Source organism: Pleurodeles waltl, chromosome 8 (genome assembly GCF_031143425.1).
Source record: "Pleurodeles waltl isolate 20211129_DDA chromosome 8, aPleWal1.hap1.20221129, whole genome shotgun sequence".
Taxonomy (NCBI): Eukaryota; Metazoa; Chordata; class Amphibia; order Caudata; family Salamandridae; genus Pleurodeles; species Pleurodeles waltl.
The window spans coordinates 1180220708-1180248353 of record NC_090447.1 but is presented as its reverse complement, the minus strand read 5'-3'; the positions used below and the strand labels follow the sequence as shown (position 1 = coordinate 1180248353).

General features: G+C 41.8%; 1 protein-coding gene across 2 annotated transcripts in view; it reads right to left on the bottom strand.

Moving 5' to 3' along the window:
• Nucleotides 1-27646, bottom strand: part of ENOX1 (ecto-NOX disulfide-thiol exchanger 1) — a 2146160-nt gene that overhangs the window by 1142685 nt on the left and 975829 nt on the right. For both annotated transcript variants that reach the window (XM_069205418.1, XM_069205419.1), the window contains one exon: nt 20276-20390. The gene's annotated coding sequence lies outside the window, so the exon portion shown is untranslated. The remainder of the gene's footprint in view (nt 1-20275; nt 20391-27646) is intronic.

The following is a 27646-nucleotide window of genomic DNA, read 5'->3' as shown; positions in this document are numbered from 1 at the left end:
TTCTTTTGGAACTCAAAACTGAGCATAAACTACTGACATTTTGATTTTCGTAATCGTTAATACAAATCCCCTCATAACGGGCCCTTCATCTGCCAAATTATTTGTGTAAAGTATTAGCTTACTTGTAGTTGTAGCTTTTTTCAATTTGAAGTAGAAGCGTGCACAAAATTGCTTTAAATGTAATATGTATTTAAGCATACATACTTCCACCTATTCTGATTGTGTTGCAGAACCCTTGAAAAAAAGAGAAAGTATTCTACCAAGTTGAAACCCACTATGCACAGCAGCAATGATGTGTTGGTCTGACAGCATGATGCAAAACCCAATTATTCAATTTATATCACTGGAAGCAGAGCTGAGAGATTTTCTGAAATGTACAATTTTGAAGAGCAAAATACAGTGAAAGCAAGAAAACCACTCTCCCTTGCACACTCTGTCAGAAAATGACAACAAGCACCATGAAAGACACTGGAGAATCAGCAAAGCAAGCAAAAAAAACGTTTCCAGAGAGAGTTTGAGGTTCATGTTAACTAGATAATTATAATAATACTAAGACACCTGCCTGCCCAACAAAACATCATACCGGGGTTAACATATAGACAGACCCTTCTGAACGCTCGATGACCTCCCTTTGGTCAATCAATAACCTGATCACTGGTGGCAGACCTGAAGAAACTTCTTCAGTTTTAATTAGGGAAGTTCACAACGGATTCTCCAGCTTCTCCTGTGAATCTGCCACAATCTGTAAGCTTTTGTGAATTCCCTGTACTCACATTCCCTACTCTCAAGATCATTAACCGAGCATCTATGGGCCGGGCATGAACTTATATAGACCACCTGCCAGGACTGCCTATATCTATTGCATTATGTGATTTGCTCCTCACTCTTTCCTGGGGGATTCTATAGAGACTCACTAAATCAATTAATTTAAACTGCTTGCACTCTGTCTGTCTCTCTCTGTTTTTTCCACCACTACACGCTAAGGCTCAGCAACATCAGACAAGATAAGAGTACTGCTCTAGCCACTTACACATGAGACTAAATGCTTCTCACATCGGCCACACTACAGTTCAACACTTTGCCAATCATGCACTTTCCATGGCGTAGCTTGCTACTTGTTCACTAGAGCGATTTAATGCCTCATCGGGAATATGACTCGCTTAACTAATCAAATTACAATTTATAATTTTAAATGTGTAAATTTGCATAGAGAACACGTGTGCATTTTGACCTTAAAACTCTTTACAATTTTCCCTATGAAAAATATTTTCCCATGAAAAAAACCCTGCACATTTTGGGGGGGCTTTCATTCACTATTTTACTTCTACTATACATTTACAGCTGCCTTTGGCAGGGGAACGTTTAGGAGACTAGTCAAGTTGAAAAACCGCTTGTAGATCCTAACATATGTTTTGCAGGAGCTCAAACTCAGAAACGCCAATTTTTCATGTCTGTGAGGAGTAAATTACAGTGTGAGTGTAAATTAAATTTTTCTAAATACAAAACATAACTTTAGACTCATAAATATTCCAATTTGTGCACCTACATTAGACATAGTTCGCCCAAATAGTTTTGTGAATAGGGCCCCATATAAATAGTTGTAGTTCTAGGTTTACATAGTTCATGCTCCCAATCAGGTCCGGCTTTAGCACTAGCGTTGCCCAGTACAACAATCTTTTTTGGCGCCAACCCCCCCAGCCCTTCACCACCTCCTCAGATTCCCTCACTACCACCCAGCCTCATCTCTCCATTTCCCCTCTCACATACACGTGATTTGTTTTAAAGCGCTTGTAAAGGCTGGCTTTACTAATACACTTGGCTATCCACATAAAATATAGTTCTCTTCTTTGCAGCAGGCATATTAACCCTCTGTGCCACTTTATGGGGAGTCAAAACTGCCATTGACTCTCGCTCTAGCAAAAACATTAATCACAAGAGTTATCTTGACATTTTAATTGCTTCCTGAAGGCTGGACGCACAAGGAACTCTTCAGCTCAAGTTTCATGAGTTATTGCTAAACAAAGTGCCCCCCTGAGGTCAGCGCCCCCGCCCCAGGTCAGCACCCAGTGCGCCCGCACCAGTCACACCACTCTAAAGCCGGCCTTGCACCCAGTGATGACTGCCAATGCCTAGTGCTATGTTAGCCTTGGTTTGCTAATATCTGCAATATTTAACCCTCCTGTTTGGCCACCATCTATATGACTTAGGTGCTAACGTGAAAAAGAAATGGTGACATGTCTCAATTTGGTGTACAATATAAACTAAAAGGGTATATACCGTTATCTTACATAAACATAGAATATCAGTGCTGCTTAGTGGGGTCCAAAAAAAACCTCAATGTGAAAACACACTAGCACTGTGACAAAATAAACAAAATGGGATGGGTGTCTTGCTCTGGGGTGTATTTTAAAAAACATGTCACTGCAGTCCGGCTCTTTGAAAAACACCCACACATACACTTACCCACACACTAGGTTACTGGAACTCCTCAAGCATATGAAAGGGCCTTCTCCCTCCTTGGCAGTAAATATCTGTAAATATTATACCTCTATTCTGGGCAAAAACACAATCAATAATAAGGTGGCAACAAGTTTGTGGACAAGGTTTGAAGTCAGTCCCTGCGATCACTGACAGCATATTGGAAACATTGTGTCAAAAATATCGAGGACCAAAATATTGAGAAGATAAGGGCAAATAGGTAGGTATAGATTTACTATTTTTTACTCCATATGTACGTACCTTTAAGATATATGTGGAGTTATGCATAGCAAACCTTTGTTGACCAATATAAACTTACCGTCACAATACATTTTCCTCCATATTCTTGTCACAATATTTTGTCCACACAATATTGTTCATCCAATATTTTGTCAGCATACTCCTACTAGTCCACTTAATATTGTGCTAAGCTTAAAATCTCTTTCAAGAAGTAATGGTCTTGTGTGAAAGGTTGTGAACCAATGAATACTGGTATTCCTCCCCCATGGGCAGTTAATTGTATCCCCCTCATGGTCAGTTAAATAGTATCCCACTCAGTGTCCTAAACAATTTCACATGGGTTCGGGGTCACAACAATTATTGTTCTCCTAATTAATGCTTACACTGGGGTCCAGATTTCTGTGACTCCTCTCCATCCTCTGCAACCCACTCTTGATGAAGAAGGGCTTTAACCTGAATAACACCAGGAAATCTGTCCGTTAGGAAAACAGACCAGGCCTATCATGTGACTGTCCAGCATTTGGGTCACCAACCCACACAGTTTGACTTACATACACAATACGAGAAATAGCACTACATTCATGCTTTACGCACCCACCATTAGGGACACATACATTTACTTAAACACTAAGAAATTACTAAAAGTTCAAAACATAAACAATAATTGACAAAAGAGCAGAGAACAGACCAATGCTCCAAAAGCCTCATTACACAAGTGTGATGAGGGTGTGACAAGCTTGTTTTTTGCTCCATAGTTGGGAAGTGTGTGCAGAAGCCTCGGGGGCCAATTCTGTAATACGAATTATGCAGGTGTACATTTTATATCTGCAATCTCAAGGGGACAATCCATCATTTTGATTGGGTAGTGCCCCTTTGAAAATGAGGGAATGCCTTTGTCCCTGCACCTTATTACCAATGTGGGCACAGTGTAAACTGGCTTTCCAAAGGTACACTGACTGTGAACCACCTATGACGTTTGATAATCCCTGAAGGACTTTCTGGAAAGTGGCATACATGCCCCAGATCCCTACCCACACATACCTCCTAGGCACCAATCCACAGGCAGATGCATTTACACCTGCTTGGGGTCCATACTTCCTCTTCAACATCAACAGATTTTACCGCCTGCAGTTACACACAGAGCTAGGTTTTGAAACTGATTCTCAGCCTTCCACCTCTAGTTTTCAACTTTAGCATCATCCCCAGCACAAGTGAGTTCATGTAGTGGAGGGGGCTGGATTTTTCCATAATCACGATCACTAGCATGACCTGTGCTCAGTACACTCAAAAAGGATGCACAAAGCAAAGACTGGTACTGTCTCCCGAACAATGTAATGTGGCCCCGCAATTTTCACATTTGGGAGTAAATGAAAAAGCTGTACTGAATATTACTTCAGTGAATGATCTATTTGTTCCTAGTGGAGAAACAAGGAAAAAAATGGTAAGATAAGAAAGGGGTATTACTGATAGCTAGTGTTCTCTCAGGAGAAAGGAATAGCAGTCCTATCATGCCTCCTCTCATTAGAAGGTTATAAAACCTTTAGATTATATACAAGGAACATATGTATCTAACAAAATAATATGCAAATAATACAATCTTTCAAAAAAAATCAGCTGTATCAAACGAATTTCAACAATTTGCTTTTCTGTACACATCTAAAAACCTGGATGAACCTACATGTGAATGTGCACTGTGATAATGGTGCATCCAGAGCCATCTATGGGCAAGGCATAAAAATCAGCAAAACACCTAGGGGGTCATTTCAACCCTGGCGGTACAGGACCGCCAGGGATGAAATGACGGAAGCACTGCCAACAGGCTGGCGGTGCTTCCAGGGTCATTACGACCGCTGCGGAAGCGCCGCGGTCGCACTGCCGGGGCCAGAGGTTTCCCGCCACAATGGCCCCGGCGGCAGTAATCCGCCAGGGCAGTGCTGCTAGCAGCGCTGTCCAGGGGATTACGAGTCCCCCTACCGCCAGCCTTTTCCTGGCGGTTTGAACCTGCCAGGAAAAGGCTGGTGGTACGGGGAGTCGCGGGGGCCCTGGGGGCCCCTGCTCTGCCCATGCCACTGGCATGGGCAGTTCAGGGGCCCCCTGACAGGGCTCCATGCGGCTTTTCACTGTCTGCTATGCAGACAGTGACAAGCGCGACGGGTGCAACTGCACCCGTCGCACGGCCGCAACACCGCCGGCTCCATTTGGAGCCGGCTCCCATGTTGCGGCCCACATCCCCGCTGGGCCGGCGGGCGCAAACTCTGTTTCCGCCCGCCGGCCCAGCAGGGATGTCAAAATGGGCACCGCAGGAGTGCGGCCGCATTGGCGGCTGCACAGCGGTTACAACTTGGCGGGCGGCGGTTGCCGCCCGCCAGTGTTGTAATGAGGCCCCTTATCTCCATGATACAGGAAGTATGGTGTCACAGATCCCTGAAATACAGAAGCGAGCCATCCCCAACAGTAAGCTGTGCCTAGTATCAAGCACCCCATCACAAGATCAAATGAGATCCTGAAAATTATATAAGTCAGGGGCCACTTGGGTCTCATGTCACGGAGCGACACCTGCTATCTATGAGTAGCAAGAAAACAAGGCATTCAATGAGATAAAAGAAGTTAGAGAAACAAAGGTGGTTGAAGGAAACGCAATCATTAAGGTGAATAAGACCATGAATTACATAGATCGCCATGTCAGGGAAAGCTAGGGGAATCCATGTTCTGTGGTGGCCATGGCTTTTTAGAGAAACCTGGAAAGCACACCTGCAGGACTAACGTTAAGAGTTGCAGGGTGGACGTACCAGAACCTATTTGTGGCTTAAGTTTAGCATAATTGTTCTCTAACATTTCCATTATATTTATGGCGATTATTTGGTACAAATGATGGTATCCAGTCTGTAAATAGTGCTAATTTTTCTATTCAATCTGTGGATGGTGATTATTTGGTACACACTGGTTTTTGTCTGTGCTGGTCTATGATAAAACATCATTCCTGCTCTTTTTCATCTACTAGGTGCAACATTTTTCAGAAGAGCACTGTCTGAGTTGTGACTGCACTTTGTCTACATTTGTCTGAGTGCAGAACACATTCCAGGCACTGCCTGCGCGCGACATTTAGCCTTCGAGTGGATGAAGCCTTTTCTTTAGAGTTCCCTCTTCTTGGTGGAGTATTTTCTCCACAAATCAGTACTTTGAAACACCTTTAAGAGCTGGTATTACTTGGGCAGTAGATTACAGATATGTAGTGGATGTTGTGCAGCTCCATCATGGTTAATCTTATGTACATGGCATCATTTCCCATAATGAATGGTATTTCTATTACAAAAAATAAATCACTGCTTTTTCACATACAAGTATATACATGTGTGAAAGACTGCATAATTTAAATAATATAAGAAAGCAGCCACTATCATCAGTTCAGTAGGGAAAACCACTCAAATATTGATGCTTTAACTACAGGACATTAAAATGGGTTCGGAGGGAGCAAATCATTACCCAACCGTTCTTCCCTGAGGCACTTATTTGTGTATGTCTTTCACCATACCTAGATGAAAAGAAAATCTTCAAATGTCATTTTTATGTTTCAAATAATATGCAAAATTCAAATGCATTTTTATAAAGGATCCTCGAAGTAGATACTGTGTAGGTATTTGAATCGGCTGGCTCATTCCTTCTTTATTAGGGCATAAAAGAAACAGACAGAAATATAAAAACATGATGTAGACAATCCACATCTTTTAAAAATAGATCATTAGAAGCCAACCAATACATAAATACATGACATTAAAAAAATAATCTCATAAATATATTTAATAAAAAACACATCACAATTAATGAGCATTTTAAAATCATCACAAGTGTGTATCATATTAGAGGTAAAGTGTATCAAGCATGGCTGGTTAGCAAACAACAGATTGTCCCAAGTACTTTCTCCATTTAATTCCACAACAGATATAATGAACTGGTAAATAATGATCGAAGACAGCGTCTAAACAACACAAAGTGGAGTCTTCAATCATTACGGTGTCTAAAATTCGCCTTCGTCAAGAATACCAATAAAAATATTTTCCTCATGCGTATAAAATTTACAAAAAAAAAAACATAAAATACAAAGCAGACTGTAAGGAAAATCAGTCACAGGGGCGCACTGCCAGACTAGTAGCATATAAAACTGGTTCAAGGAATGCAACCATAAAATGCAATGTATTCAATCTCAATATAGTAAGCAAAACCACATCATGGTTGTTGGTAACCCAGGAGAGATTTAGTTCCATATCCAGACTACATTTTAGAGAAATATAATATAATACTGTGTTTTAAGACTTTCAGTGTGTTCCCTATTGTTCTCACTCGGTGCCAAGAAGTGAACATTTAGTGTTTGTTTACAAGAGGGTAAAAGGGCTTCTGAGTTGCTAAATATTTGGCCTAGTCCAAATAGGCAGCCAGAGAAGTAATGGGCAAGGTCTAATATGATCTGAAACAATCAAGTCCTACTTCAGCATGACATATGTCATATGTAGGTTGCAGTGCTCTGGGGGCCTGCCAAAAGACTTCTGACCCCATTCTGGGCTGCACCCATTCTGAATTCTCTGAAAGGTCGAATAATCCTTAATTTCCCAAAACCCAGAAACACATATTGCTATAGATAAGCAATTTGCTTTATAAACTTCCTCTAAGTCTTTAAAGGTTTACGGCCACATGTTCAAAGCATTTTTATGGTTTGCAACTAGAAAAATGCTTTTTGGGATGTGCAAAGCCTGAACTGTGAGCCAGCAAGTTGTTACCAAATTGCGATTCATATTAGGAAGGGGCGTAATGAAGGCGTCCCTTCCTAATACCAAATCTGAAAGGAATGCACAAATGTTCTGCGACCACAATGAGGGCGCAAAATGTTCGCAGTTTACCGCCAATAGAGAGTTGGTGGCAAACCATTGGCAAATTTTTTAAAAGCAGGCAGTGGTTGGACCACTGCGTACTCCTAAAAAATTAAACTTAAACACTTCATTTTTTTATTTTTAAATTCATCCTGTTTTCCTGCAACAAAAAAGATTGCATTACTTAAAAAGCAATCACAGATATGGTGGTCTGCTGAGCCCAGCAGGCCATCATCTCTGTGATGGCCAGGGTTCCTAACTAACTTTCCACTATGAAACGCAAAAGAAACTCTAAAGGATTTCATGTGGCCCTTGATTCCTAAATGTGTTGCAAACTTAAAAAGTGACTCCACTCTTCTAGCAAAATGTTATGCCAATATGGGTTAAATTGTAAATAAAAATGAGCCGGTGCCCAAAGCTCTCCCCTGTAACATGAGGCTACTGCAATTAAATGTGCGAGCACCGAATACTGAGGCTGCATAATCCTAAAGCCATCTTAGACCTCTTAAATCCATTTACAGTCACTCCTTGCCCCTTCAGCTCACTCTTGACGCTCTCTTCTTTCTACCTTTGTGACGCTTTTCAGTCTTTCTCTTCCTCCGTATTTCTCATTTTTGTATTTTGCTTGCAGTAAATGCCTGATGCAAACAAATAAGTACTGGTCCTCAAAAATAAGTGCTGGTTCTCCCCACTGGAAACCACCGGCTCAAATTAAGCACTGATGCCATAGTACATCCCAGTGGCTTCCAGCTGCAGATGTCATCAATAGGACTCACAGGTATGACAAGGTTGAGGCAGGTGTGATTTTAGTCCTATTTAACATAAACGACTTGTTCTGTTCATCTTTGAGCTATAAAACTTTGTATGGATCTTCCATTGATTCACTGTTAGCTCCAGATTTTGAATTGCAAATTCATTGAGCAATTTCTGGAGCCCATGTGGCATCTTAGCAATAAGCACCATGTCATCTGCGTAAAGCAGCGTGGGAACTGCTCGAGTCCGGACTAGAGGGAGGTCCACTTCAGATTCACAAAATAGTACCAGAATATAACCGTGTTGCACTCCCCTGGCTAAATTACATGACGCTTGTCTCTCCGAAAGCTTACAACGGTTTAAATGATTGAATGCTGATCTCAGGTCCATGAAAGACAAGTAAACACTCCTGGGCTTTGCTAGAGTGTATTAATTTATTAGCAGGTGGCGACTGAGGGTCTGCTCAATTGTTCTGAGACCATCACAAAAGCAAACTACAAGTCTGAGATAATGTCATCTTTATGGGCCCAAACTACTAAACATTTTAATTTAATCCTGCCCATAACTTTTACGGTTGAATTAATAAGTGAAATTGGATGATAGCTTTAGGGTTGCTTCCCTTATTAAATATAGGTACTAATATAGCACGCGACCACAATTTCGGAGGGCCTATTTTACAAAAAGCATTCAGAAAATGTGTAGGGAGAGGTGGCCATAATTTAATACTCTCTTTAAATAAATTGTCAGGGATCCTATCTGGGCCCGGAGCTTTACGTTCCGGACACCTATTCAAAGCAGTTGTTACTTCTCGCAGCTCATCCTCAAGTCCTATCTCTCTCCCACATCAAACATGTTGTCTAAGGGGCAGTGCTGCCATATACCTTAGTAAAATGGTCTACCCATGTGTCAGGTGCAATCCTGATTTCAATACCTGTCTCTGAGGAGTTGTTAAAATACAATTGATTCATCATCTGCCAAGAGCACGGGTGTCTTTCAAGTTGCCAGCAAATAACAAGGACTCACATGCATCATCTCCAATTGCCTTCTTCCTGCTTGTAATGTCCTCCTCTTAGCCTGCCCAACACTTGCAGACGACACATTTGGTATCTCATAGCACCTTTTCCCAGATTTTAACAAATCAGCATGTATTTTTGAACAGTGTGAGTCAAACCATCTATGAGATTTTCTCTTACATTATGGCAGAGGGACAATCAAGAACTCCCCAATAGAATAAGATGGCATGCTAAAGCACCTTGAAATTTCAACTGCCCCCTCCAAACCTTTGTTGAGTCGTTTAAACTGACTCATTCGAGTGCTGCAAAATGTATGGAAAAATGAATTTAAACCATTTTCCCGGGCTGTGCGTAAATTGTAAGCTTTCATACAAACATGTTTTATTAAAATATAAATTTAAATATATTTGTAGATGGTGACAGTCTCACTAACCTTAAGCTGGCAGATTTTGAGTGTGGTCGAGACTCCAAGATAGGGTTAGGAATAAAAGTCGTATGCAGCAAACGTATATGAATAGTTCGCATTTAAATACGTACATTCTGAAACTTGTAAGCATATTAGTCGTTCATCTTTTATTGTGAATGGCATAAAAAGTAATACTCGATAGATTCAACGTTTTGTACATACACATGGTCACATATCCAGTTTTTAATAATGTGTAATAAATGCACGCAAGCACACACCTCCTGGCTGCAGGGATACGAAGACTCTGAGCGTTCACACGTTTTACTCAATGCATCAGCAAGACATGCATATTCATTATAGATCTACCCAAAGAAATGCAAATACTGGCTACCCAATACAAAGAAGTTCTTGAAAAAGGAGAGACATTGCTAAACGATCTTAAACTTAATATTAATACTCTTCTTCTTCATTTGATTTGGAGTTACATATTTTAGAGTACAGACACATAAAGGCCCTTCCTGGCAACCTCACAGCTTTTACTGGTAGCTCAATACTCCTCCGTTTTCACCGTTTTGTAAACATAAACCAATTTGGCAGACACTTTGACATGTTATCTCTGTTTTGTAATACGAACTCATGATAGTGTATGCAAACATCTGGAAATTCTGCATCCGCCATCTCTTGGGGACTTGGGGCCATATGTAACAACGCATTTTCCCATAGACACAGAATGGGTAAAACCCTTTGATGCATCTCGCCCTTGGCTCCTGTTTTCTTTTTTTTGCAGTTTCATATAGCGCAAACTCGACCCAAAGGTATTGGAGCGCTTTACAAGATCATTGGTTGCATTAGACAAGGACACGTTGATTTTTCGTAGGCATGGGGAGATTAAGGGATTTGTCCAGAATCAAGGGATGTTGAACTGATGATGAGACTCTAACGGTTCTAGCCTGGTTCCTCAGGGCCAAAGTTGCCAGCTCTGGTGGTAAGGCCGCATCCTCTCCCTTGCTTCACTGCTGCTGGAGCATCTTATCTAACTTAATACCTTGATCCCCAAGTTTGTCCTGCTAAACTGCTTAACCACACTTTCACCAAAGCCCTCCTAATCTGCTTGCAACCCCCAAAGCCCTCCTAATCTGCTCACAACCGCCACACTCCATATCAAGGAAATAATTATACTCAAGTTCTGTTTTAGAAATGTGTTGGATAGATCCAGATGATTCCTTTGCCCTGTCCATGCTTTCGCCATTGAAAGTGGCGCTTATATGCATGGAAGGTAAACTTTCCCTATCACTGCCAACCACACGGCTCCATTTGTGAAGTTCACATATCTTCCATACCAAAAACCCTTTAATTTACTATCACTCTTTCTGCCCTGCCACTTCAAGGAACTCCTCATGGCAGAGGTCGGGGTCTTCTGGTGCCTTTCCTTCCCCCTGTCAACCACATCCATGGAAAAGGAACTGGATTATTTTTGTCATACGTTATGTTCAACACTCTGGCCACTTCTTTGTTCGAAGTTGGAATGAACATTCTACAGTTGTACTGTAAGGGTTTGTAGGCTACATACCCGCATGGGATCCACTTCCTTCTGATGTATGCAGTTATCTCTCTCATGCTGTTTCGTTTGGCCAAGGTAAATTGGGCTTTCTTGAAGATTGTTATCCAGTTTCAATTTAACAGGTCCTGCCTTTGTCACGAATACTACTGTGTCTCTATTTATTTTGTAAAATGAATCCTCACAAACACATCTGGATGGATGTCTGTATGCGTTACATAAAAACAGAACACTCTATGGAGGCCATTGAGAATCACCTCTGAAATTTTGGCACAATTCTCGAAGACAGTCTTGTTGCATTCTTCCAACTTATCATTCCAGACAGAATTTCCGTAGGTAATTTCAGTCCAGAGTTAATTTTGCTCCTGAGCCTTTCTGCTCAAGCAACCGCCAGTCTGTTGCAACTGCAAGGAAGTTGCAGTAAACTTTAAATATTAAATTACATACACAAATATCAGTTTTCACTGAATACATTTCTTTTTCAATCTCTGTCAGCGCTGCAATAAGTCTCCCAGGTTAGCCCCTCTCTTAGATGTCTCATTCATGCCTGCAAGCACAACTCCCAATGTGCCTTGTGCTTCTCCACTCAGGGTTGCCTTTACTAACTACATGTCTTTAATGCTATAGAGGGCCACTGCTCTTTGGGTGTAGGGTATTTGAGGTAGTATGGTGAGGTGCTGTGTATTTCATCCAGTGCCATTCATTGGGATCAAATGACCATCCGGTCCAGGGCCTTCTCCATTTGGTGTTTTTCCAACCTGCTTCTCCTGCCCTTGTCTGATCCAATGTTTTGTAAATTGTGCATCCATGTATGACTAACTGTCCTTCTGAGAGAAAACTGGGGCTTAGAGACACACTACAAGCACCATACCTTTTCACTTAATCGACACTGCTCTCTATTCCTTTACTAGGTGGCTTATGTGAGGCAGTGCTACGTTAGAATTCTCTCAGGCATAGCTGCATAACTATCACAAAACAAAAGTGTAGAGTTCACAGCTACAACCATCAGAAACAAGGGCATGTCATAAACATGTGAGCTGAAATTGACACCTAGACCAAAAGTTATTTTAACATTTCAAGTTGTATGTCTTTCAAGATGCATATATTTACTAGGAACCTCATGTTAAATTTCCATGGACCCCCCGTTAATTTTTCCTTAAAGTGCACAATGTAGGCTCATTGTCTTCATTGTGCATTAAGGCTCTGTTGTTCTTTCAATACAGTTGTAATATCTCCATGGTTACTATTGAATAGTCAAGGAAATAAATGTCTGTACACCTTCCAATCAATGCCTAGAATATAATGCACATGAATACTTGATTTACAAATTTATTTGAAGGTATGGCTCTGTTTTGTATGTGTTGGCCTGGCAGAACCACATTTGGCACTACATTTAACAAAGATTTATGAATTTGCCGGAGCATAGCCGATTAGATGTGATGGACAGCATGTATGCTCCTAGGATTTAGTTTGGATAAAACTTGGACACCATAAGTCTGTCCATTAATATGAAAGAAAGGAGAATGTGCTTCAATAATGGCTTACCAGGTGCTTGTATAGATTTCGTTGTTATCTAGATTTGCTTGGTTCCTCGTGTATGAATCTGGTGGATTTTTATGTAGGTTATAGATGGAGTGAGAAGATGGGAAGGTAGGTTATGTTTTGTTAACAGTAATCTTTAAAACACCCATACACCTTTAAAGGTTTCATGGTGCTGAGAACCAAGACAGCAGGGTACCGGAACCAGATAATTGGAATATTCAGGTGGTTATCTGGTGATGAGCCAAGTCTTTGCGCATTCATAGAATTCATCACAATAGATCACAGAATAGATCACAAATGCATAAAACATGGGTTAATGAACTCCACAGTCTAGATGCCTGCACTGAGAAGGAGTCAACATGTTATCAATTGATCTTTAGCAAGAGACACTAAATGAAAATACAAGTTATTCTTTAGGTATGTTCTTATGTATTTTATGCATATGAGCATATTTGTGTGTGCACTCGATAGGCATTCAGAAAATTGAATATTTTATTGCGTGATTAATAAAATACAATTTAAAACAATAAATCAGTTTACAAAAGTATAATTTAATGATTTTAAAAAACTAATTGACTGGACAATCTTTTAGCTGATATTCTTTCTACAGGTCTGCAAAGTTCTCGTAGTTTTCTTTCAGCTAATTATGTGAGAATTTGGGGAAATTATACAGAATTATGCGAAATTATGTAAAACACATGTCCGCCATTAACCACTATATTTAGCTTAAAATACATCCTGGTATTCATTTTTGACGCAAGAAACACACATCTTTCTACAAAATTAGCGTGAAAAACAATACTGCTGCGAACTACAGCTGCCAGTTTTCTGGTGTTTTGCTTGCACGCTCCCGTGCTATATTTCTTTGCAACAAACAGTAATTCAGTTACATGACTGGTGTGACAATATCATTTTGGAACTTTTACAGAGAAATCATAAAGTGAAATTCCCCAAATTACGCAAATTGGGCGCATTTTAAGTTTCACCCAGCTGTAGTTAACTGTGACCTTTTGATATTTGAGGTATTGCGTCATTTCTAGCAGACTCCAATCAAAAAATGTTAAATGCTGAAAAATACAAGAGCAACAGACCTGCCATACACATCTAAAAAAGATGAGTAACAATCGGGATAGATTAAGGTCTCATTGGTAGAGCTAGGCAGTTACCAAGTTCAATAAATTGTCTCCTTTTTAAAATCACAGTAGTAAAATCCAAGAGCAGCTTGCCTATTCTGAATAATAGAAATGAATGAGTCACAACCGATTGGGACAACCTCAAGTCTCTCAGATAAGGTTTAGCAGTTTCCGAACATTATCATTTGGCTCCTGTATGGGGCAAAAGCTCTGACCTCTGTGATTGATAAACTAAAATGTACTTCTTTTCTTCCCCTCTGCTTTCTTTGAGGTTAGATACAGGCATTGTGCAGTACTGCTATGAGCTGTAATATCTGTATTACTTAGACAAATACGTACTGCACCACTCCATTTTGTAACCCCCATCCTTCAAGAATCTGTGTTGTAGGAGTCGTCTTCTCTCACAAAGAAGGTTTTTACACCAGCAGGAAATACCCATGACAGATTCATTTTTGATACTTTCGTAACCTGCATTTCCCTCACTGGGGTGAAACGTTGCCCATCTACCTCTAAGTTCATTGACTGGCAGTTTACAAAACTGCATTTTAAATATTCTGTCTGTTTGCCCTTTTGATTGTCTGGAATAGGTAAAATTGCCTTCTAGAGCTCTAATACCACTAGTTAATCCAACATCCATGTGTTTTCTATGCAACTTTAGTCTTATCTTGAACCCATGATATCAACCTTTGTTGGTGTCCTGTGAGATATTTAAACACAGTGTAGGAGATGATACTTTGCAACCCACCTCAGCCCCCAAGTTCTCTAAGGAAGAATCTCATCATTGTACCAAAGGATTCAAGTTTAAGCTTTCTTTTCTAGACAGGGTAGCTCATAAAAGTCTTTTAAATTAGCGTTTGCTCTGCATTCCTAATTCAATAATTGAGCTTTAGGAAAGCAGCCATGAATGTTTGAGCCTGTCTGCTCAGACAAGCTCCAACCATATCTGGCTCCGATTACTGTTTTTGACGGACTGAAAATGTTCCTTACATCGAGGCACAGCAAGGTGCTGTTTGGAAAAACCTCATGGATAAATATCAACGAAGGAAATACTGTTTGCCTGATTTCCTTCAAAATCGGATCCACTTGGATATGCAAGTTAGATATCTAAAGAGGATACTTATGGTGCTCCCTGTTTTTACTGTTTACAGGTGGAGTCTAGGAGCCCCTCAATCTGTAATCCATACACTTAGCTCCTCATCAGATGGAGCGTATGATATAGGTATAGGCGCCATTTGTGTGTTGGTTTTGGCCCTCTACTAAATGTCATTAGTTTTGTATTGCTTATATTGACAGGGAACTTATTAATTACGTTCACTCCCAGGGAGAGGGTTACACCTATTTGGAACCTTTCCATAACCAGGATCTGACCTGTATGCTGTAATATTTGAATTCTTTCATCCAAGTTCTTCGGAGAAAGGATCAAGCTGATTCTAGGGCTGGTTCTCGTGCTTTACCCATGTCAGCTCTGTATAAACAGCTCAACCTGACACTAAAGTTGGAATCATCCATGTCAGTGGTATAGAAGGTGAATTACGTATGTATTACGTAGGGCTATTCAATCTTCCTCATTAGAAACATCAGTTTTGAAGTGCTTCGCAGAATAATACATTATTGATCAAGAGCTTACAATATTTTTCAATTACAAAGCGACACCTGCTCTTGGGCTTCTCTTTGAATTACTTTTAGAGGGCTGCTTTTTACCAGCTGTGCATTCAGGTAAAAAATAATCCGCTCTTCTTACTCATTAGAATCGCACTTTTTAACTATAATCCCGTCACCTTCTAGAACCTATTCTGGCAGGTGATCCCCTGTTTTCCGATAATAATAGTTTTGAGAAGAATGGCAACATAAAAAAGAATGAATTTCATATAAAACCTTTACTCCATTCTCATGTATTTAAAACATCACTTCCAAGTGTGTTTGATTACTATCTTGTCATGTTTTACTATCTGACCACTGATCTGGAAAACATAATGTTCCTGACCTCCACAATCTCATTTAATCAATTTGGGTGTCATAAAGAGACGAAGAGTTGCATTCCCTAGAGGTATCACTTCCTCATCATCTCTTCACAAAACAACAAGGGGCTGTTAAATAGATATGTCATACTGCCCCACAATGCACATTGGTGCACATATAAGTGGGTGCATTAGGTGCAGAGTGGGACAATGCTTATGGCTTTTGCCCCTAATTACCTCCTCTATCTTTCTGGGCCTGCAGAAAACAATAACAGCTCTCAGTCAGTCATTTACACCATATCAGAGCCTTAGGGAAAAAAAAATCACAAAAAAACTTCACTCACCACAGCACCTGACTGAATGGAACACCATACAATCCTGCTTATGCCAAATATAATGCCCTATTAGCAGAGATCCAGGCAGGTCAACATAATACCCATCAGCCTTGTCAGATCTAGCTGTCCATTGTAAATCTAACCTCTCACATTCCACTGATGTAGTCAATGATCCAGAAAACTTCATCATTGCTATCATAATCAGCACCATGGGAAACGAAAACAACACAAAAGATCTACCAGGATTCCGATAACCTTTAATTCACCTTTCATTCGTACTACCACTCTTTCCTCAACTATTTTTTTAACACCAGCCCCTCTTGAAATATTTCACTGCTTCACCCAATAGGCTAAAACGGATACCTCATTACAACAGGAGACCATTGTTTCTATTCTAAAAACTGGAAAGAACAGCATATTATCTGACATAAACAAATGCTACACGACTGCCACAGACAGCCTTGTAATGAGTCTTGGGGACTTTCAATCTCACACCCTAGTCACATCTAGAAATGCCCTCAAATCCAGGCAACTGTTTTAAATGGTTTATTTGCACCCCTTTACATCAATACGTTCAACTATATCCTTTCACCAGAATTTTCCAATTTGACTACAAACATGCAGATGGCAAAACTTCCATCAGTCACTGGTCCCAGACGCTTCTGACTCAAAAAGGCAATAATCTGACGTCGTTGGAGAATAGAAAACATTCATACAACTATTTGCATAGGCAGTTGACATGCTACTCGACATCTCGAATATAAAAACTAAGCGCTATATTTTTGTTATATAAAAATGTACTAGTGTCTCAGAATAGTCACTTGATAAACATAGAGTAGAATTATAATTTCCCTTGTGGGCACACAAGATGTCCTCTCTAAGTAAAACCTTCTTCTTATGCTCATTCAGTGGGATCCCGCAACCTAAATGTTTAGTGCTGGTACAATTTAAGATTGTTCTGCACCTAGATAAATGCTGCGGTGAGTGTGTCTAATATCTGAAAAGAAGACAGGGGTATTGTATTTATTCGAAAATAGGATGTGAAAATGTGTGGTGCTTTAATCACTATACATCATCTTAGCTCCATCTTACACGCTCACAATGTCACTTGCAAAACGAAATGTCACTCAAAACATTCACACTCCCTAACTCCTTCCAGATCTCTACACTTCACTCCGACATCAAATAAATAAACACAATTCCACATCGTCTTAACTCATCCATTGTGTAAACTGTAAAAAGGCAACTACTAAAATCACCCACCCTACCTTCCTCTACCTGTAACCCTCCACTACACATGCCTTGTACTCTGCAAAACATAAGAAAGAACCTGCGACTTCTTAATTGTTCTGTATTTAGCTCTATTTGCTTCATGTCGTTTCAAATAGAAAAATAATTGCATTGAAAAACAATACTCAAGACAATGTCTTGTAACTTTATGAGTGTTGTGTAAATAGCAGCTAAATGTCAAACATCTGACTGACAAAAATGATGTTAATAAACCTGGATTAATAATGTTGATAAACTGAGGGAGCCTGATTTTGAGCACATGCCTTATTTTCCATCACAAGAATGTTGTGGGGGTGTCTTTACACCCCAAATGCACCTTTGACAGTTACCACTTTACTTACTATTTTCCCCCAGAGTTCGGCCATTGCTGCCATTCCCTTCACCACCCTCCAAGGTTTTTGTTGCACTTATTTATCAAGCAATGGATTTCTGCCCTTGATGTGTTATGGAAGAGCTTTGCTAGACTATCACAATGTGTGTTCCACTCACTCACTTGCCCTTTACTCACTCACAGCCATAGGTATACATTAAGCAACAGTACAACTTGCAAGGCTGTGCAACTTTGCTCCTCGGTTATACATGCCCGAAATTTGTACTTGTGTATAAATAAGTACAAAAGCATTGGGAACATCGGTTTATTCTAGAAACATTGCAGTTGAACCCAATACGTTCCCTTTATTTCCTAGTCGGAGATATGTTGTGTTTTGTTCAAAGAATATGAGCTATTCCGTAAAAAATAAAACAAAGCCAAAGTCAATAGGCTTACCTCTAATTTGCCAACAAATATAAACATAAGCACGCCAAAATGCTGATTACAACTGTTACATGCACAAATTCTTTATATCACGTTAAAGTGGGCCCCCTTCGTATGGCAATTCTGGAAAAAGTAACAAAAATGATTGCTTTCTTCATAAAATGTATACGAACTAATAGAGAACACCAGTTTCTTTGTCTCCAGAAATAGCTATGTTTTCTAACTATAAAGTCTCTGGAGGGGATATTTCATTGAATGGGTATATCATCATTGTGTAGCACAATCTAAGAACATGCTGACAAAACACTGCCTAGTTTGATTTCCCCAATGATGAAGTGCAGAAGGCAGTGAGTAACAAGGAAGACAAAGATAAATTATAAGGTCTGATAAAAAACACCAAAGAGAATAGCTTATCTCAATATTGCACACAGAAGACCTTCCCTTGTTATGCATTTGATACTTTCTTACATAACACATTGTATTAAGTTTTGTAAAAACGCAGAAGACTGAGGCAACATCCTAAGCCATTCACTCGGGCAGACCATGATATCAGAAACAAATTAGAGTTACTCCCAATCCTCCCACCACACCTCGCACAATGTACACTACAGAAAATGTCATGGCAGAAAAGGCTTGGAACTCTGCCACCAGTAAGCATGAACCTCGAGTGATTGCCTCAAGCATAATACCTCTGTACTGGGCAAAATCTGCCCACATCTTATGATGCCTATGTGGCCATTACTTGGCTATATAAACCAGCCCCTCCAAACGTCTACTGTGACCCAAGCCCTTCTTCCAGCCCTCCGGACATGAAGGGTTTGTATCCTTCTAAGGCCCGGCAATGTCTCTCTTGGCAACCAGAAGCATGATCCATAAAAGCTTTTAATACTTTTGATTGCATCCTCCTATTAGATAGTCTTGCTGAAGTAACTTGAATGTCTGATGTCTCATAGCAACCGCATGTAAAGACTTTCAGGCTTAATATCAGGATTATGCGTTCTCTACTATCTTGTATAATACAAAAAGAACTGAAGTATACAATTTTGTGTGTTTATATATGAATGGTTTCTCCAAAGCCTCCTATGATAAAAACACACTCTTGAGGTGAACACATAAGTCTACCAGAACTTCTCAAACATAACTGGGATATGTACACAGGCATGCTACATTAAAAAGTAGTAGGAATTTTCTGAGAATCATGAGCATTTAAAAGTTTAATGTTGATGAATTTTTGCTTGTGTGGCATAGCAATTTAGTGTACTTGCCTCATGAGATGTCCTAATACAACTAGAAAAAAGTTTAAGATTGTGTTTTATATGCCCTCTGAGAAAGTAGTGCTGCTATTATACCAGTTGATCACTACAGATTGTCCTGAAGAAGGCGTTAATATCAGGACATCATTAACTGAGAAGGATCCTATGTGTACTAAAACCCTAGTTTTATTTGTGTGTATGAGTGATGTGTTTTAGTAAAGGGGGTTTCCAATGGACTAAATCATTTTTGTATGTTTGTTCTATTGAAATCATAAAATAAAGAAGTTTCAACTATGTGTATCAATGCATATTGTAGGAAACAACACAGTATGATTCACTGTGAAGTATCTTTTATGGATTGGTAGTGTGTTCTTTGTCATTCTTTAGATAAGGGCCACAAAACACTCTTCATGCCATTCTACTTCATCTTGGCATGGGATCCTACACTTACAAAGAAAATACCATAATCAACCAAATATTCAGTATGATTGCTTGAACATCCAGACAATTAGTCTTAGCCAGAATGATTACAAATACAGATACTGTCGTAAGGATGCAAATGCATCCTGAAGCAACTGCACTTGCTCTATTATGCAATGACATTCACAGACTTGTCATTCTTCACTCAATACCAGCCTCCTACATTGAGTCCTTTACTAATTCATCTGACATCATAGTGGTGTGAACTGTTCATTCCTACCTGAAACTCTTGATGCAAAACAGAGCTGCCTCAATTAATATTTTCTGTCACTGCAGGAACCATCGTCAGTGCCAGGCTGGACTACTGCAACCTCCTTACAGAGGGACAGTGTTACCTATAGAAGACACAAGAAAGGTTCATCATAAATGTAGCAAGAGTAAATATGAAGAAACACAACACTACTTCCACATTGATGGCATAATTATAGTTCAATTGCAGATGGCATTGTAAACAAAAGTGCCTCACTTATTTACAGCACAAATGAAGAAGCACCTTCATAAAAAAGATGTACACCACGGGCCTTAGTAAAAAACAACTTAATTTATCCTTGCCATGAAGATGCAATATGATTCCTGGAAGAGGTAAACTGATGTATTAGTTTGGGCATCTCTGCAACATGTGGGGGAAATCCACAGTAGTAAATCCCACAAAATGAGGGGAAGTAAACACTACAAGAAGTTGCTTTGTAAGTTTTGGAAAACCCACAAACATGTACACCTGTGACCATTCACAAGCTTTGATGTTGCCTCTTCCCGTCCTGAAACTGGTGTTAAAGTTGCTCCAGCCCAGCCAACGCAACTTCCCTTTCAGGATTAGAAGGAGAATAGTATATTCCAGCATTTTGGGAGAAATCTTTCTCCAGGGGGGACATTATTGTCCACCACATAGAAAAAATTTATATTTGCTCAACAGGCTCCTTTCCCTTGTGCTGAAATTTATATTATGTAGATTTGTGCACAGGAAGAACAGCAGTAAATGTCACATAACACTCCAGACGTATGTCTGGAAATCACCACCTAGAGCAGAACCTTCAGGGTTTTTTTGTGAATCAGACCCTCCTTTTCTCAGCTGTCATTCATGCGGTAAGTTTTCCCTCTCTTGTGGCCCAACAATATGAATACTAAAAATGGCAAAAATGTGATGTGGAGTCCAGCATCAAATCTAGCATCCACTATATATAAATCAATAGTGTCAGTGGCCAATTCAAATTGGTCTTTCATTTAGTTGAACACTTCATAATGCCAGCTTCAACGGTGCTATAGAATGTTCATAGTAGTTCTTTGTGAACTGCCAAATTTCCTACAAATCTCTCCAGAAAATTCAAGTAGAGTCACAGGGAACTGTGAGGTAATTTGACTACCTGTATCATGCATGGATATTTAGAGATATTTATAATTATCATCACTATTGTGTTTAGGGCTGGCTTTAGCGCTGATGGTATCTGGTGTGACAATTTATTTGGCCGCTCCCTCACCAGCATCTAGAAAAGGTGCCCCTCATCTCTGTATTTCCCCTCTCTCACATACAATTCATTCATATTAAAGCGCATGCAAAGGCTGGCTTTACTAATCCATTTAGCTAGCTACATAAAACATAAAACACAGATCTATTTGTTGCATCAGGAATATTAAACCTCTGTTCTACTATAGCGAGTCAAAACTGCCACTAGACAAAATTCGGATCTCTCTCTCTTGCAGGAACATTAATCACAAGAGTTATCTTGAAATTGTATTGCTGCCTGAAAGTGGGACACACAAGGAACTCTGCAGTAGGTGTTTAAAAGTCATTGCTCAATATAGCACCCCTTTCTGAGGTCAGTGCCCCCTTCCATATCAGCACCCAGTGAGGCCACACCAGTCGCACCCCCCTAAAGCTGGCCCTGATTGTGTTTCACAATCACCACACACTGGGATGGCCCTTGCACTGGTATGTAAAACACCCTCTGAATCCCAGGAACATACCCACACTGATTGCTATTGTTTGAGTTTTATGAATGTCAGTTAGTCAGCACCCCACAAGAAGTTTCTTGATCATGTGGCATCTGAAAATGTAAAGTTAATGACAAAAAATCAGCCTAGACTTTTGATGGTCACTCACACAAATTGTGCAGGAAATACTTTTTTAAACCTGGAGATAAACATTGTGATGTCATTTCTTAGGTCACACTGAGAAAGTCAAACTTTAATTGCATGAGAGTCAAGAAGGTCCTTCTGCCTGAAACATTGCCACATGATCTTCACACTATCCACAGCAAGACTGAGATGAGAAAAGAGGCTGTAAAGATAATAATTGCTTTGTAGTTTGAGTTTGCTGCTCAGTAGGGTTTATGTGCCACTTAAACCTTTTCCCTACAAGCAACTGTATGTGAGAATTTGGGTGTACTGTATGATAAGACTTGGTAGCCTTATTGTGCAGTACACTCTCAAATACGATCTTGGCTCCAGTCAGGCACATTTACTCAACCTTAACCTCAACCATTGGTGGCTGTGAGTAGTAAGGCTTAGCAAAGGAACAATGTGTACAGCATTTGACAGCACCAAACAACGAAATAAGAAAGTCACACAACACAAACGAAACAATTTACATATTTATAAAGCTCGACTTAATTTTATGGATGTTTAGAGACCCTAATCATTAAAATCCACGGAAGCGTTCTGGAGATACAGATTTTAGAAGCAATAAATAACTTTTAAATCAACTGCAAACAAGCATTGGCCAACAAAAAGTTTGAAAACTTCTGAAAAGGTTGAAACAGATAGTTTGACCACTCTGGCCCGAGTTGGGTGACCAAGTGCAGCTTTTTAAAGCAAGATCCAAACTTTAACGGAAAATGTCATATGGAGTGGTCCTGATGCTGAGGGATGCAGGCTTAAAGATGCTCAAGGATGCTCCTGATCCTATGCAGTCCAAGGGAGTGAAGTCTTGTCGAGTCCTCGGTCTACAGCTGAGCGGGGCAACTCTGTCCAAGGATTTTGGGGTCCCACAAAGTCCTCTTTGGAGGGTTCCAAAAGCTGCCGATGCCAACCTTGCACTTTTGCAACACAGCGGTCAAGATGCAAATCTTTAGTGGAGGCTAATGTCCACCTTGGGTCACCAATCCAGTCAAAACCAACACTCATGAGTCCAGGAGATATGAGTGCACCTTTTCTCTATCTCCGAATTGTCCTTTGGGGTGCCTGACGTCCAGTAGTGGCGAAACTTCTGGGGTGGTTACCAGAGATGCGGTATGGGCTCTTTCAGCTTTAATGTCCCCAGTGCCATGTTGAGGGGGCAGCCAACTGGCTCTTGAAGTCTCTGCTTTGGACTGGGGCTGGGAATAAACTTTTCTCCAAGCCAGGCTTGCAGAACAGGGTCCAAGCTTCGCTAGCCCAAAGTGCAGCAGGTGCAGTCACTCTGGTTTAGCAGTCGCTCTTTCTGTGCTTCCAACTGGTGCAAAATGGTGTTCTTCTCATCCTCCTTCCAAGCCCAGTGAGTACTGAAGTCTCAGCTGCCAGGGGTGACCATTATATTCCAGCAAAGTATCCCAAGGGGACAAGGTGGTCACTAGCAATTGGGCTAGTTGGGCTCCTCCTCTCTCCTGGCACAGTTCCGGTGATGTGTGGCATCTGGCTATCCCAGAGTGCAACATTCCCGCCACAAACAACATGGCTAAATTCTTCCTTGACTGCAAGGACCTTCGTAGCCCATCCCCATAGGTGTTGCCACCACGGGCTACATGCCCCTGAAAAACCAGTTTGTGAACTGGTTTTCCCTCCTCTGTCCTTGACTTTACTCTGTCTGCAGGAAACAAAAGGCAGCTCGCCTTTTGGATTAACACCCCGGGCAGCTACTCTCTGGGAGGGGGTCACACCTTCCAGTGCTGCAGCAGCCTTTGTTCCTGGCCTGGGAGTCATTCACACATCTCCCCAGGTGAGCAAAAAGCTGCCTGTGTGTCAGTGCCTCTGAGCCCACTGGACTAGCTGACGCACAGAGTGGCAACTTCGTAAAAGTGGCGTTAATTTTGACTTGGCCATAAAGTCACATTTAATGTCACAATTAATTTGATACCTTACATGAACAACTTTCGTAGTCCCAGTCGAATGTTAGCCGCAATGCAATGTCATTCGGTAACTGTGTTTTAGCTATTGGGGCTACCAATTTTACCCACAGCAAAATAACAATTTGCAAGTGTTGCTGCTGAGACATATCACAAAACATATGTCTTACTTAATAAAATACAGCTCCCTGTCCTAGGACTCCATAGGCCTTCCTTAGGGGGGGCATTAATAATGTTAAGTGACGGGGTGGCTTTGCTATAGGTTTAAATGGCAAGGTCTAACTGGCAGTGAAACCACTGTCCTTCCAGTCTGCACTGGCAAGCTGGGGCCATTTTGTGCCTTGTCACATGAAGGGTGGCACAAACATTGCTGCAGTCCTGAGTGGACACTATTTCTTCAATTCTCTGGGTACCCGTGTTACCATTTACTAAGGACTTAGAAGTAAGTCAGGCCTTGCCAATTGAGTGTATCCACTTTGACATGCAATTTGTATAGGGTTAAGACACTGGCACTGAGATCTGGTCAGCAGAAAACCAGCAGCTAATAGTCCAAATGGGGGCAAAATCTGTGAGGAAACCTGAAAACAGCTTGTTTTCTTCAATCGCACTCGTGGTGAGTCTCTCTGGCCATTTATCAAGGCAGGGCATAGTAAACTGGCTGTCCTATTACAGGGCCAACTCTTGACTTATATCCTTCTGTCAGGGTTATTCTCACGGGGAATTGACCTACCTCAAGCATGACAGGACCTGTCCTAAAAAGGACTTTAACTAGCTCTGTGCTTCCCTCATCTTTAACTTAGCCAGGGCAACACCTACCATACCCACAGAGGTTATCCAACATTAGAGTAGCCCCATCATGACTAGGGTCAGGGGACCAACTTTGATACCTGTCATGGGGTCAGACCACCATGCTAGTGACAGTGCAGCCATAAAGGCAAACACCCAGAAGAGGCTAGTGACAGCTGTCAATGCCCAGAACCACACCTTAAACTCTCCACTGACAGGTGGATGGGCTACTGAGTAGGTTTCTTTGGGTTCAGGGTGCCTTTCTGCTTTTTCTGAGAGCGGGGCTACCATATCTTGTAGCAGGTACCCTCCTTACACATTCTCTTCTATTAGCTCAGGTGTAACAACCTTCTGCTGAACAGTGGCCTACCTTGGTAGGACTTCCTGTGGGTCCAGAGAGGCCTTCCCAGTGCCAACATTGGTGTTCTCCCTTACTCAGATAAAAGCCCATTGGCTCACTGGAACTTTTTCTAAATGTTGCCTCTCTTTCTTACTTTTCTTTTCTTTTTCTTGCCTTTCTACCTTTCCTAACTACAGGAGTAGCACCTCCAGAATCCTTGGGTGGGGTATTGTACAGGGCAACTATCTCTCTTGGGCTCAGAACAACCTCTGGGAGGTAATTTCCAGGGGGACAATCTAGAGTGAGGTCTTGACTGACTATGACAGCTAAGGGAACCCTCTATCCGTAATATTACTAAAGCCACAAGCGTATCAGTAACTTCATGTTAGAAATGTGGTCTTTGGTTGGCAATCAGGTTACCCCTGTCCAAGCAAGGACCCTCACTCTAGTCAGGGTAAGTCACACGCAATCCAAATGATCCTGTGCCCACCCTCTGGTAGCTTGGCACTAAGCAGTCAGGCTTAACTTAGAAGGCAATGTGTAAAGTATTTGTGTAATAAATTATACAATAACACCATATAGCACTACAAAATTACACCACACAGTGTTTAGAAAAATATATAATATTTATCTGGATATTTGCAGATCAAAAACGATCAAAGATGCAATAAGTAAATGTAGAGATATCACTGAAAAGTGATATAAAGTGTCTTAAGTCTTTTTAAAGCAAACAAAGGGCCTCATTATTAACCTGGCAGTCAACGACCACCAGGGTCGAAGTGGCGATCGTACCGCAAACAGGCCGGCGGTACAAATCACCATATTTTGACCGTGGCGCATCACACCGCTTGGACAGGTGGTTTACCGCCATGGTAGTCCCGGCGGTCAAAATCCGCCAGAGCAGCGCTGCCCTGGGGATTTTGACTCCCCTTCCCGCCAGCCTGTCCATGGCGGTAGACACCGCCATGGAAAGGCTGGCGGTAAGGGGAGTTGCGGGGCTCCTGGGGGCCCCTGCACTGCCCATGCACTTGGTATGGGCAGTGCAGGGGCCCCCAGGCACAGCCCCGTCGTGATTTTTACTGTCTGCCTGGCAGACAGTGAAAAGCGCAACGGGTTCTGCTGCACCCGCCGCACCGCCACATTGCCGCCGGCTCCATTAGGAGCCGGCTGCAATGTTACGGCCCAGAGGGAATGTCCAAATTCGGCCGGCGGGTTTTCGGCCACATGGGCGGCCGACTGGCGGTTCAGCCCTGGCGGTCGGCCTCGTCCAACCGCCAAGGTTGTAAGGAGGGCCAAGGTCTCTTTCAAGCACAAAGTACCTGGTTTGCGTGAAAAATCTCCGTAAAGACCCGCAGAGGATGAGAAGCATGGAAACAAAGGGGTGTGCGTCGATTTCTCAGGCCACGCACGGCGATGCATCGTTTGGTTTCCACGCAGGAACGGCTGTGCATCGATTTCCGGCGCTTGGTCATGGATCCTCTTCGGGTTGCGGGGTTTTCAGACGCTCCGGGGTCTGTGCGTGGAATCCTGGGCATGCAGAGCAAAGTCACAAGCACTGTGTCGTTCCGGTGGGCGTTGCGTGGAAGTTTCTTCTGCACGGCAGACGCTGTATCGATTTGCCCTCTGGAAGTCGGGCTGCATCGTCCCAGGTCGGCTGTGGGTCGATCCGGTGGGCCGTGCGTCGAAGTTCCGGTCACAACGCAGGCACCGCATTGATCTTCTCCTTACGAAGTAGCGCTGCGTCGTTCCAGTTCGGCGTGCAGTGAATTTCTCACAGCGGGGCAGGCTGTACGTCGGTTTTAGCAAGCTGTGCATCGACTTTTCGCCACACAAGGAGTCCAGTTGCAAGAGAGAAGTCTTTTTGGTCCTGAGACTTCAGGGAACAGGAGGCAAGCTCTATCCAAGCCCTTGGAGAGCACTTCTTCATCTCAGCCAGAGAGCAGCAAGGCAGCAGGCCAACAGCAAGGCAGCAGTCCTTCACAGAAAGCAGTCAGGTGAGTCGTTTGGGCAGCCAGGCGGTTCTTCTTGGCAGGATGCAGGTTCTGGTTCCAGTTATCTTCTCCAGGAAGTGTCTGAGTTGGAAGGGGCAGAGGCCCTGTTTATATACCCAAATGTGCTTTTGAAGTGGGGGAGACTTCAAAGAGTGGCTTAGAAGCGCACCAGGTCCCCTTTCAGTTCAATCCTGTCTGCCAGGGTCCCAGTAGGGGGTGTGGCTGCCCTTTGTGTGAGAGCAGGCCCTCCACCCTCACAGCTCAGGAAGACCCATTCAAAATGCAGATGTATGCAAGTGAGGCTGAGTGTCCTGTGTCTGGGGTGTGTCTGAGTGAATGCACAAGGAGCTGTCATCTAAACCCAGCCAGACGTGGATTGTAAGGCACAGAAAGATTTAAGTGCAGAGAAATGCTCACTTTCTAAAAGTGGCATTTCT